This window comes from Alexandromys fortis, unplaced genomic scaffold, assembly GCF_014885135.2.
Source record: "Alexandromys fortis isolate MF-2015 unplaced genomic scaffold, M_Fortis_MF-2015_v1.1 scaffold_39, whole genome shotgun sequence".
Lineage (NCBI taxonomy): Eukaryota > Metazoa > Chordata > Mammalia > Rodentia > Cricetidae > Alexandromys > Alexandromys fortis.
In genome coordinates, this window is record NW_026067918.1 from 5908437 (window position 1) to 5921634 (window position 13198).

General features: G+C 50.9%; 1 long non-coding RNA gene across 1 annotated transcript in view; it reads right to left on the bottom strand.

Annotated features, from left to right (window-relative positions):
- The window catches only part of LOC126500539 (uncharacterized), a 192447-nt gene that overhangs the window by 9396 nt on the left and 169853 nt on the right, over positions 1–13198 (bottom strand). Inside the window, exon 3 of the long non-coding RNA XR_007591369.1 lies at positions 11276–11322. This is a non-coding gene — a long non-coding RNA (uncharacterized lncRNA). The remainder of the gene's footprint in view (positions 1–11275; positions 11323–13198) is intronic.

Genomic DNA, 13198 nt, shown 5'->3' on the forward strand with positions numbered 1-13198 from the left:
AGAGCAAGGTCATTCTTTCCTTCTGGAAAACCCCTCCAGATTCAGACGACCTCACTGGAGACACCTGAGCTTAGCCAATCGGGTCAGGATTCGAGTCCAGGAGCAGTCACTAGCAGGTTACAAGATCCTTGACAGTTTAGCTTAGTTTCTCTTGGACTCATCCTTAAACCAAAGAGAACAGGAGCAGCCACTAAAGAAGGACTGGACCCCTTTCACGCCTTCTGTGGTTTGTTCTATTTCAAAAACGAACTCACTGCATTTCCAAGAAAGGCTATGGAGCCCCTTCCACCGACCTTTCTGACAGACTGTGCCCGAGAAATGCATAAAGAAATCCAGATGTGTCCTCCACTGCTTTTATTCTGTTTCCTCGTCTTTAATTGTTACACTTGCTGTTAGCATCTGGACCATTTCTCACTGCCCTGCTTTCATGTGCCCTTGGCCAGTCTCAAAACATGGGAGGACTGGGACCCATCTACATGGAGGAGGTGATAAAGCTAGGAGGAGCAGGGATGGGACTTAAGGAGTCCCCACTGTAAATGGCAAAGCTCAGCTACTGATAAAAAAAAAAGCATGATTCTAAACCAGCTAAGGCTAACAACACTGAATTTGAACTTCGTTATTATCAAGCGCTGAAATGCACAGGATTTTAGTTTTTTTTTTCCCCCCCTTCTGGCATGCTGAGTATCAAACCCTGAACCCCTGCATTCTAAGCAGGTACTTCAGCCCCAGAGCTGCACCCTCAACCGACACCCAGCTCTTGCATTATTGCCTTGCATCTTTCTTCTGTCTCCAACACCCCCTCCCCTGTTAGAACACTGCAGCCTTCAAAGGTAGCGTGGGCCAACCTAAATGGAAGTGGTATCCACAGGCTCTGCTGCTCTGTCTAATTGCAGCCCCACGTGGTCTGGTGGCATCTGTGCCATGATGACAAGGGAAGCTGGACCTCTGCACTCTTTGTTCATGATGAGGCCACTGCTCCTCTAGTCTGCAGCTGGACTCTCAGAGGCAAGGCCAGGCCCAAGTTCATAGAACAGGCCACCCACACTGCACATCAGGGCTGCTGGACTGTCCCCAGGGTCGGAGCCACGCTGGCTCTTAGCCTCGGACTCGGAAGACTCCACCATATGGCGTCCCTAGGGATCACGATGACAGGAAAGAGAAGGAGCCAGGCGCAAGAAACAGCCGTGCTTCTGGGTGCTTGAGACCTTACTGGGAAGGGGTGCTTGAGACCTTATGGGTGGTTACCCTTGTCCCAGTGTGCCTGAGCCAAAGAGGCGAGCACCGAATACACAGGACAGTGGCGGCCTGCAGTGACATGGCAGAGGAGATGGGACTCCCCTATTTGGCGCTTTCAGCTCTCCAGCCTCCAGATGTGCATTCAGGGCAAAATCTGAACTTGAAACCCTGTGAAGCTTCGAGGACATGACAATTCTCCAAGGAAGGAGCAAACTGGGTCTCCATGGCTGCAGAGGACTTTAATGGAAAGTGTAGCCAGCCTTCTAAAACAGAAAGACAAAGACCTCTCCTCCCCTACCCCCTTCCCCTTTCCTCCCCTTCTGCTCCCCTCCTTTCCCCTCCCCCTAAAGTCCAGGCACAGAAAGAGGAAGACAAACAAAACAGGCTCAGCTCTGCCTTCCCCATCCCTCTGGAATCATCCAGCTTCTCCTGACAGCTTCCCTCACTTCTTGGGTCCCTGTGGGGCAGGGCTGGGGTAGGCAAGTTGGGCGAGGCATGAGGGAGACAGAGGGGAGGGCTGAAGAGACACGATTTGGCAAGGCTGCCAAGAACAGAGCCCAGATGCCTCCTCTGGAAAGCGAACTTCCCAGGTTGCCTGGCATGCTAGGACTTGCTGGCAACCAGAGCCCTGGCTGGCAGAAGTGGGTGGACAGTGGAACCAGAATTCAAAGGGGCAGCCAAAGGAGGGACCGAAGGAGGGAGGTCCAGGAGGGAGGAGGGGGAGGTTTCAGTGAATCATATAAATTAGAGACAGAAAGGATGTCGGGCCACCTTCATTTCCTTCCTCTCCTAATAGGAATTATCTCATTAGCCCCGAGCTTCCTAGAGGGGAACTTTAAATGATTCCTGTAATGGGGATTTCAATCTGGGGCGGGGCCCCCTCCTATCAATCTCACTCCCAGGAGAGCTAGGAATGCTCTTAAAGGGACAGCGCAGAAAAAGACTTCAAAAGAACAGGCTTTAGTATGCTAGGTACCCACCGTTCACCCTCCATAGCCACTCAGGGAATTTATTGTGTGGACACAGTCACAGTTATGGTGCTCAGAGTCAAAAGTTCTAGTTAGCCCTGTAAAAGAACGTTCTGACCCCTGGAACTTCTAAGTGGCACCTTACACAGAAAAGGGGGATGGAAGACTGAATTGAGCGAAAGGTTTTGAGGTGAGATGATCCTGGATTGTGTGGCTAGGCCCCAGATGCAATCTGAAGGGTCCTTCTAAGAAGGAAGCAGAGGGAGATTTGACTGCAGAGAGAAGTCAAGTGACCACAAAAGCGGAAGCACGGGTGATGTAATCGCAAACCACAAAATGCCGGCCATCACTGGGCGCTACCATTCTCCCTCCATGTTTCATGAGAAAGCATCTCTGTCTACAACTTGACCTTAGCCTTCAAGGTCCCATTTCATGAGATCCTTTACCTCCCCCTTTCCCCACAGCGAACCCAGCTCTCTCACACTCCCTGTCTGGTGCTGGGCTGAGGAATCCAACCCAGGGGCCTTCTTCACGCAATACAGTCTACGGCTGAGCCACGCCCCTAATCCCAGAGGTCTCAAACCAGACTGCTGGCCTCTCAGATTTGAAGAGATGGATTGTTTTAAACCATCAAGCACATGTGGGCTGTGTTACATCCACCTGGGAAATTAATATAGTTAAGAAAAAGTCCTTGCCACAAGGACTTGTCTTCAGAGTCTTATTCTACAGCAAGAGAAATGAATACATGTCAGAAACATCAAAGGACAAATACAATGGCTCTGTTGGAGTCCTACGGTGAAATATTAACAAGAGTCTTACATCACTACTGACAAAACCAGGACATAGTAGAGCTGGGCCTGGCTTGAATACAGCTGCTTCTGACTCCGTGTGCTGGAAATTAGTTTGAAGGGTAGCGTGGAAGTCAAGGATGGTTGGATCCCTTTCTATGAACACAGAAAGAGAAATGGGGAGGGGGAATTTAGCAGCGATGAGTCAGGCAGAGCCAAGGCATACCTATGTCTGGTCTGCTATGACAAAGTACCACAGATTGGTGGCTTCAAACATCAGGATTTAGCCTCTGACAGTTCTCAAGATCAGAAAGCCACAGTCAAGGTCTCAAGAGAGCTGGTTCTAGATGCTCCAAGGGAGAACCTGGCCCATGCCTTTCTTCCAGGTTTCTCAGGTAACCCTGACTCCCCTTGGCTTACAGAGGTTTATGTCTATTCTTGGCCTCCACCTCCCTGCCACCTGCTTCTCTTGTCCTCTTCTCAGGACTGGCCATTGGATATGGAAATCACCCAAAATTTAGGATGATCTCATCACAGGATCCTTAACTGACTGCACCTGCTTAGAGTCCTTTTCCAAGTAAGATCATGTCTGAGGTCTGAAGTGGACATGGGTTTTGAAAAAAATATATATTATTACATTTTTGGCAGGGGCACATGCACACACGTGAAAGTCAGGAATTGGTTCTCCCCAATTCCTGTGGGCTCCAGGAATAGAACTCAGATGAACAGGCCTGGAGGCAGGGCCTTCACCCACTGAACTATCTGCTGGCTCACACTTTGGATTTGCATTTGAGCAGTGCTCAAAGCTGACAGTGAGCCTATAGCTCCAACCTCCCAGCTCTCTAGTGAGTCTTCTATTTTCCGTACAGGGGCTAGAAACCAGGACTTTGTGCACAGTAGGCAAGTATCTTACCATTGAGCTACACACCCAGGACCCCTCTGTTCTTGTTCAACTGGAGTTGGCAACGTGAGGGGGTAGCCTCAGAAAGGATAAAAGTCCCCCCATCATCGTATTGTTCAGGCGGAAAGCACCTATCTGGGAAGACTTTACAGTGCTGTGTTCTGGATGGAAGATGAAAAAGGCCAATGGCCTGATTCTATGAGAGTGAAGACTGTACCCAAACTACTCTATACAGTGCGAGCACTGTGTGATGCCTATTCCCTACAGGGGTGCTCCCTTCAATGCCAGCTTTCCCCCTTCAACAGCCGTGTAGATCCCTGCAAAGTAAAATAAAGCAGGAAAAAGGAAATGCCAAGAATGTGACTTTTCCTTTGTTGGATGGTGATTGACAGAGGGCTAACACCTGAAGCTCCTAGATGTCTCTGTCTTCTCTGGTAGTGAGAAAATGACACATTGGGACAATTCCTAGAGCAGGAGCAACTTGAAACAGCGCTCCAGTGATGATGCAGATCAAGAACGGGACTTGAAGTCACTAATACTCGTGTGGCATCTACACGGTCTCTTGGGAACCGCTCTTAGATGGGAGTGCTGGGTCTACTTTACCTACTGCCCAGCCCCGGGGACTGGAAGGAAAGACTCCTATGGCGGGCGGGCGGGCTGCTCCGGTGGAGGCTCAGATGAATCACACCCACCTGACGTGTCAGCTGTGGGAGGTAAAGAAGCCCTTAAGCCCCAGGTGGGTGACTGCAAAGCCACCCTCCCAGGGAGCCCAGACCTCAGGCCTTGCTAAATTGACTGCTAATCACCATAAGCACCCTAGTGCTGCATCCTCCATCTGGGTGGCCCATAGCCACTCCCAGGCCTTGTCACAGGCTGGGTGATCTCAGCAGGCCTCACACATACCCTGCCAATGCGCAGGACGGGTCTTCTCATTCCCACTTTACAGATACGGAAGGTCTGCCAGTGAACAGAGCAGCCCATGGGTTGCTCTTCGCTCGTGGCCACCCAGAAGCATGGACCCAGTTCCCAGCCCGCTGCTCCTCCAGCAGCCCAGGTGGGCAAATGGCACCTATGAGCTCTTGTGGGTTTCGCAGTGGTAGCCACAAATACCAGGATATGTCTCTTCCCTCTGGACCCTGGGTTTCCTTTATGGACCGTAGAAAGCCTGAATAGCTAAAAACGCCCTGCCAGGCTTCCTCCTCCTGTCTGGCCATATGGACTTGGAGAGCAAGGCCCTGGCAGCAACAGGCATGGCTGGTGCCCAGGCTGGGCCTCCCCCAGGAGTGGCCGGGCATGTCATTTGGGATCTGAGAGGAGAAGCCACCCCATCCATCCTGTACTTTTCCAGGCGTGGAGAAAGAAGGGATTGGGCAGAAATGATCTGAACTCCGAGTTCAACTTTCCACCAAAGCTTTGCCCAGGGCAAGGCCTGCTATTTGTCTGCCCTTGATCAACTCAAGCAGCCCAAGAAGGAGTCTGGAGACTCTAGACAAGACAAACACGACACTCTTCTGGGGTCACCTCATGCTTGACCCTTGGGTGGGGGTGGCTGAGTTAGATACTTGTGGGTGGGGCCTTTAGTTTGATACAGCCCATGTCAACCCAAAACCCTTCACATGACTAGACAGTCCTGGAGGGAGAATTCTGCAGTTTGGCACCTGCATGGCAGAAGGAGGCCAGCTGACACTGGAAAAGCTGATGGGTCCTGGCACCATCATCAGTGGGCCTGAAACAACGGCCCATGGCGCCCATGCCCAGCCCAGTCACCCGTCCTTCCCCATCAGTTGGGGCTTCTGTTCCTTGAGAGACGCTACACACCTGAGGTCGTGGCTACATTTGGGGACAAGGTAGAGACCCAAGACCATGAGGGCAACTGTCTACGCGCTGTAGAAAGGCAAGCTGCCTCCAGCCCTTGCGCTCTGTTCCCAGGACACTCTTACTGGCAGCGTTAATAACTAACCACGTCCCAGACAGGTGCTGGCGGCCTGGCCTTAGGAGTTCTTGTTCAGGGTTGGAAGTGAGTCATTTCCCTTTTTTATAGTCTGCTAGCTGACTGAGTCACCCCGAGCCGACCCTTTCACACAAGCGTTCACTCGAGCCGACTCACAGGCACGGCTGTACCTTAGATCCATCTCCTTTTAGGTCAGCTGCGTCTCATGGGGCTGACCCTTGGGGTCTCCATTAGTGACCAGCTTTCTGCATGCCCCCTCCCCCACTTGGCTCCCTCATCTGGGACATTGACTCACTGTCCCAAGGAGTCTCAGAAGCTTTCTCAGAAACACAGGGTCTGCCTAACTGGGGGTGCCAGGCTTGAGGCCTGAGGAGGCTGGTCTCATATTTGACTTTTATTCTAAACAGTACTCTCAACCCCCTGTACCCTCTCCACTTGAAATAATGAAAGAAATGGGGGCTCGAGGCACAGCTCAGTGGATCACATGCTTGCTTTTCAAATGGGAGGACCTGAGTTTGGGTCCCCAGCATCCCTGTAAAAATCCAGGCATGGCATGGGAGTCTGCAATCCCAGAGTCAGTGAGATGAGAAGTGGAGAGCAGAGGAACTGGAGCTCACGGGTCAGCTAGTCTGAGCTATGGCCAATGGAAGGCTAACTTTCAAGCAAAACAGTGAAAGATAAATAAAATGGAAAAGGGGCAATGGCGAGATGGCTCAGTGGGTTGATAAAGGTGCTTATGACCAAACCTAATGATGTGCTCAGCCTCCAGGACCCACGTGGTATGAGAGAATCAACCCCCACAAGCTGTCCTCTGACTTCCATGCATATGATGTCCCCCAAAAGATATAAAAATGTGCATATATATATATATACACACACAAAAATCAAAAGCTGGAAGGCACCTGAGGTCCAACCCCCAAGGTCCATCTGCGACCTCTATATCCGTATTTGAACATGTCTACCCCCGTGCACACACAACACATACAGAAGATAAAGAATATAAAGGTCCAGCACTTAGCATTTAGGAGCCAAAGGATCCAACCATGCAGTACGTAGGTCAGTTTCATCACTCTTGAAAAAGGCAGACGGGCATTAAGTAAACTGAGTCCCACACCCGAGCAGCCTGCCTACTTACTGTGTTTCGGGTGACCCCGGAAGTCAAAGTGTCAGGTATTTGGCTTCACGAGGTCACTCTGGTATAAACTTCTTGAGAGAAACTTAAATAAAGGCCTCCCGAGGAGAGGAAGATGCATGCTTTCTCGGACAATCCTTTCCACATGTTCCTATGGATTTTTTTTTGTTTAATTTTTTCATGCAATGTATTTTAACCATGATTTTGCCCTTCCTCCAAATCCTACCAGATCCTCCATTCTCCCTAGTCACCTAACTTCATAGTCTTTCTCCCTGTTTTGCTCCAATACCAGACACTAAGGAGGACATAAAAATACAAGACGGGCATTTTTAAAATGCCACCACATATCCTCCATGTTTGGGGATCCGTTTTTTTTCTGACCCTACAACCACCTCCGCCTTGCACAGTCTGCTTTGTGGGACAGATGTGTCACCCTTAGGTGGGACAGCCGTGGGCTAACAATAAGAACAAATTAAATGATTTGTTCGCTCGGAGCTGAAACTCAAGCCTGGGAGGTGATAGCCGGTCTGTGCACCGGGCCATCGCGCTGTCTTGCCAGCGCAGCCTTGCTTGGACTTTTTGCATAAACTCTGCTTGGTCTACCTTCTCAGCGCCCAGCACTGTACTCCAAGGCTTTGAGTTACTTCCTCATCTCTCAGGTGTCCCTGCCAAACTCACCCCACTGGCTACAGCTGGCTGCCTCACAGACTTCCCACACAGCCTTTTGAAAAGCTTCTGCCACTGCTGTAGCTTCTGCTTGACCTCCCCAGGGTGATAGGCCCTTCCGCTGCTCCACCCATCTTGCACACAGCTTCTGAGACGGCAGCCAGCCTAACTGTGGCCATCACACCGAGGGTCCGCATGCCAGGAGGTGAGACACTAAGACTCCACCCCTGGAGCTGGCTCAGGTACCCATGAGTCACTAGCCCTGACCTGTGACCATGATGTCCCAGGGGAGAGTGGGAGGCCTAGAGAAGAAGTTCGATGCAGGGACACCAACCGCAGTGACTCACAGTTGGATCCCATGGGGAAGTTCCATCTCCAAATCCCTGGGATGACACTAGCCCCTGGCTGAGCTCACCCCTGCACTAAGGATGCCTGCTCCAGCTCCCAGCTTTCCCCTCTCAACCGCCTGCCTGGTGGAAGTTGTCATCTGAGTGGCAGCCCCCGCTCTCCCGCCCCTGCAACACATGTGATGGATGGAGCGGAGGAAAGGGCATGTCCTCCCAGGGTGTCAGGTTGTTCACCAGTTACAACAGGTGTCCTCCTGCTGACACTCCACAGGAGCCTTGGGGGCCAGGAGGCAGTGATGCCACAGCTCTCTGAAAGGAAGTAGGCAGAGCGGCACTCTAATCCCGTAAGATTACAAAAACAACAGGGCAAGGCACTGGGCTGTGAGGTAGCCTCAGGAGTTGCCCAGAAACACACCTGGCCCTCGTCTTGGCAGGAACACACAGGCCACGATTCCTCTCTTCTTCTCCAGGTATTTTCAAAAGAGCAACCATTTCTAAGGCTTCGTCAGGATATGCACCTATTTCTTCCTACCTCCCCCCAAATAGACACCAGACTTCATTGCCTTACAGGCTCAATTTCCATCACACAGTTGCTAAGCACCACCAAGGCCAATGCGCAAGTGCACATTTTCAGAAAGCCCCTCTGTATCCAATGTTAACTTGGGGAGGGGGGCAGTGGCACCCTGAGCCTCTCTCACCTTGATGGTTGTTGTAGCGTGATGGCTGACCCCATACCTCTCCACAGCTGTCGAGTTGCACACTCTCAGAGGGAAGAGCAAGACACGGGGCTGCAAGACAAGGGCAGCCCTCCGAGATTTAAGGAGCCTACACAGGAGCACCCCCAGCACTGTTCGCTGCTCTGGGGCCTGACGGTGTCACTGTCAGGTGTCCCTCAGATGTCCCTAGCACCTATCCACGTCAGAACACATGCAGAACAAGAGAACAAAGGCATCTTGTCACTCTCCTCTTATTCATGTTCCCGTTTCCTTTGCCGACAGACCTGCAAGGGTGTGTGTGTGTGTGTGTGTGTGTGTGTGTGTGTGTGTCTGTGTGTGTGTGTGGTGATATTAAGTCCAGACCCCAACGCCAGAAATGACACTGAAGTCAGCAGTTGTGGGAGCTCCCGAGATGTGGCCACAGCTTTCTAGCTCATCAACATCATCACTACCACCTATGGAATACTCTGCCCTTCGGGTTGACATCATCACTACCACCTATGGAATACTCTGCCCTTTGGGTTGACATCATCACTACCACCTATGGAATACTCTGGCCTTTGGGTTAAGGAGGAAGCCTGAGGGCTGATAATGGGTAGGAGTGTTTGCAGGAAGGCAGGACCCACGGTTTGCCTGGAAATCCCCTCAAGTCACTTATTAACCACCCCTGACCCCAACAGGCACACAGCCCTCCACTTACCAAGACAAGACAACAGCTTAAAAAAAAATCTTTCAACAACAGTCACTTGATACACAGTCATGCTCTCATCAGGCTTCCTCTCTGAGCTCCCTGGATCCCCATAGGAAAAGCTGGGAAACAGGATGCGTAGACCCAGGGACAAGATGCCTTTCGGTCCACACCTATTGCCTATGGCCCTGAGGGGAGTCAGAAGCAGCATTGCAGGTGACATCCTGAAGGACCAGGTGAAGGAGCAGCCAGCCTCATGGGATGTGTGCTTATGGGCACACATGAAGGTGATAGTCACAGGTGGTGCAGGAGGAGGAGCTTCCAGCCTCATGGGACACATATGTGTATGGGCACACACAAAGGTGATGGTCACCTATGGTGCAGAAGGGAAGGATGCGGGGATGCAGAGAGCAGGAAGAATCTTGTCTTATAGGTAAGACACAAAGCAGGGGACTAGGAAATGATGGGTCATGGGGTGATGTGTCCAAGGAGACATGGCTGCGGGGACAATAAATGGTGAGTCACAGATGGTTTCTTAAAGGCATCAAGTAACTCAGGGAATTTTGGAATTAAGAAAGAAGCTCAGGGAAGATGCAATCAGGATTGATTACTTGAGGAGGAGAGACGGGAGTCCCCAGATTAGAGCACACCGTGGGTACTCCAACTGGTTCCCCAAAACCCAAAGCCAGAGGGGGGACTGGGAGAAGGGATGAGAAGGCTGGGAGATGAACTCTCTGCCAGGACTGTCAGGACTCTGCACACCAGCAGACCTTAGTCCTGTTTCCTTCAATCCCTGGTCTCCCAAGGAGCAAGACTTAGCACCACCACGTTAAGGGAATTCATTTGCAATTGAGTCCGTAACTGCCAAGATTAAAACAAGAAAGAGTGCTTCCACTTGTCAAACATGGCCTCTGTCCCAGGAACCAGGCAGAGCAAGCAGCACTCCAGCCTCCTCTCATGAGCCTAGCCGTCAGGTGTCAGCTCTGTTCCCACCCCCAGCGCTTCATTCCCCAGGCTCTGCAGGAGACACTGGCGTGATCTAGTGTCTCTTGTCAAAGCTGCCCGTATTCTGAGCTTCCCACTCAGGACCCACCACTGAGATTTACGGCCAGAATTGCTGTAAGCTCGTTGAATGGAGGAACCTAGACAGCTACAGGCAAAGCCAGCTCTTGGATAAAGAGAGAGGCCATGTGTTCTACATCCAGCATTATTAGGACCAGACTTGGGTCGGCAGATTTCCAGAAAGCTCCGAGATCCCGTTTAATCCTGTGGGTAGTCTCTGCGCTCCTGAAAGGCAACAGGTGTGGTCCACCTGCCGCCTGTCTCCTGGGTGTGCGGGCTTGGAATCACCTGCCTGGTGCTTCTCCCAGGGTGCAGTAAGACGGTCCCTGCTCTGAACTCTGACAGGCAGCAAGAACTTGTTGGGGAAGGGCAAAGGGGCTGTTTTATACTGCAAAAGGGCAGTATAGAAAAGCAAATGATATAGACGGACCTGACTTTTGAGTCTTGACTTTCTCCCAAATTACCTACACCATCTCAAGCATGTGACTATACCTCAATTTCCTTGTCTGGCCTTTGGGCATACTGTAACCTATCTGCTAGAGCTCCAGGAGGTGTGAGCAATTACACGAACCTAAGTGACAACCAGGAGAGCCCGCAGCACAGCCTCGCCTGGATTAACTGCACGATATATTTATTTACAACTGTCTAATCCCATTTCCACAGCAAACGGCAAGACCCCTGCTGCCTGCGCTCTGGCTGGGCACCCAGAGTGTTAAGGACGTGTCTACATCCGGGAGCATAGAAGGGAACACAACTCCCACCTTCAAAGCGCACGAACAGAAAGGACACAGCTCTATGGAGACAGCCGCTCACAGCTCACCTTTCTCTTGTCCTTGCTCCATCGCTGGCAGAAACCTCTGGTCTTACCTAAAACAAGAAGGGGACGGTTAGATCTGTAAGCAGGACAACACTGGACACACCATCATCAGACTCGTCATTGCTGGGGGTAGACCCTGAATGTCAGGCCTTTGAGGGACATAGAGGACTAAGGGTTGCCGTTTCTATTCATTCAAGAGACAGGTTTTCACTATGCAGCCCAGACTGGCCTTGGAACTCATGTACCATTGCCTCAGCTTCCAAAGCGCTGACCTTATAAGCGCAAGCCACCTCATCTAACTGACAGCTGCTGAGCATCCTTCAATATGCAGCGAAACCACATCTCAGAAGAAATCTACGCAACTGGGGGTCACGACAAACTCCAAGCTACTTTCAAAGAAGTACGTCCCTTAAAAAAATAATAAACTAAACCTAGGATCAACTCAACATAAACAGACATTACAATGGACACTGATATTTTTTTCAAGTTATTAACAATAGACATTGATAGCAAAATATTGGATGGTTGGAATGCTGAGCTGTTCTGTTTGGAGTGGGGCCTCTCATGTGTGTGCTCATGTGTGTAACCATGTGTATTCATTCACACGTGTGCAGATTCACGCCATATGCAGGTGCACATTTATGTGTTTCTATGTGTGTGCACACTCACGCTGTATGCCGTCACCCTCCCCGCTACTCTCAACTCCCAGCTTTTTTTTTTCTTTATGCAGATTTGGGGAATTGAACTCAGGTTCCCATGGTTTCCAAGGCAAGCGGTTTACCAAAGGGGCTGGTTTCCTAGTCCTCGCTTGCTCCTTCCACACAGCCTCCTATCCCATTATTTCCGCATGCTGAACCGACTGTACGTCTGAACTCATTCAACGGGGCAGTACGTTTGTACCGCCAGGCTCCACACCTGACCTCCACCACACTCCCGTAAACACCAGTCCATAACCTCTAACTGCTATGCCTTCTGCACCTTGTGGGTTTCTGGGGTGTGAGCTAGTGCAGGTAATTCCTGAACAAATGGGCAGGTATCAGCCGAGTTGCTGTTGTTGTTGCTGTTAAAACAGATACTTAATCTTTAAATCCGGCCTCTGTTCAATCTCATTCAGACGCCAGGAAGAGTAGAATTTCAAACGGTGTTTAAAGATAATAGCCCCTTTCTAAGCCTCCCCACCATTAGGCTCGAAGAACTCACTTGAGACCCTTAGGTTGGCAAATGAAAACACAGAGAAGACAGACAAGAGGGGAAAAGAATACAATCAGACTTGAAACGGAAAACGGGTAACCTTCACACACAAGAGAAAGGATTGTTTGGGTGGCTGAGCGCACATTCACATACCAGCACTCCGGCTGGCCCTCTGCAGGTAACCCCACCAGCCATTAGGTCAGATGGGGGAAGGGGACCTCGTACACCATAGGGCCTCTCCAGTGACATGTTTACAGGGCCTGCATCCCACTATCATGCCCATGAACTTATACAAGGACGCCTCAAATGCAATAGTCTCTGCGTTTTTGAGTTCCTGGGGATGCACGTGTGTATGCATGTGTGGACATGGGGGCAGAGGGGTCTCTCACTGGGATCTGGGTCTTGGGACCTGGTATCTAGAGCAAGCTTGCTGGACAGTCCTGACTCTACCTTCCCTGGCACTGGGTTTATAAATGCTTTGTACATAGGTGGTGGTGCTAGGGATTGAACTTAGATCCTCAGGCTTACGCCTGAGCTATCATCCTAGCCTCCTGCATTGGTTCCTGACTGCGGGCAAACGAAATTGACCACTTGCGCCCAGAAGAACTGTGTTATACCTGGAACCTCACTGGCCCACTGAGAGAAGTAGAAAACTCAATCCCAGAGGGCAGACAAAACGGCCGGCTACTTTCCACCTCCATCCCTGCATCTCGAACAGATTCCCATTCCAGTTTT